The 340-nt window shown below is 53.2% G+C and overlaps 1 pseudogene; it reads left to right on the forward strand.

The window, feature by feature from the left end:
- LOC107668339 (low-density lipoprotein receptor-related protein 1-like) overlaps positions 1 to 340 on the forward strand; it is a 138,025-nt pseudogene that overhangs the window by 9,023 nt on the left and 128,662 nt on the right.

The following is a 340-nucleotide window of genomic DNA, read 5'->3' on the forward strand; positions in this document are numbered from 1 at the left end:
CGCCGGATCGGCTTTCACCGTGGACGAAGCGGAGTCCAGTCCGCGGGCGCCACATGTGGTTGCCGCAAGCCCACCCGCCGTTCCTCACTCAAGCCTGCCTGCCGCCGCTCACTCTAGGCCTCCGGCCTCCGCTCACTCTAGCCTGCCGTGTATGACGCTGTGTTTCATTGTGAAAGCGAAACTACTTTGTTTGGCCTTCCAAAAGAGGACATGACTAGAAATCAGTGGTTAAGTTGTATTTACAACACTGTTCCAGAACACTTCAACCCAAATATTCAGATGTGTGCAGCACATTTTATGGAGGACTGTTTCCTGATCCTGGAGAGTAGACTACAATGCC

Source organism: Sinocyclocheilus anshuiensis, unplaced genomic scaffold (assembly GCF_001515605.1).
Source record: "Sinocyclocheilus anshuiensis isolate Anshui unplaced genomic scaffold, SAMN03320099.WGS_v1.1 scaffold3360, whole genome shotgun sequence".
NCBI lineage: Eukaryota > Metazoa > Chordata > Actinopteri > Cypriniformes > Cyprinidae > Sinocyclocheilus > Sinocyclocheilus anshuiensis.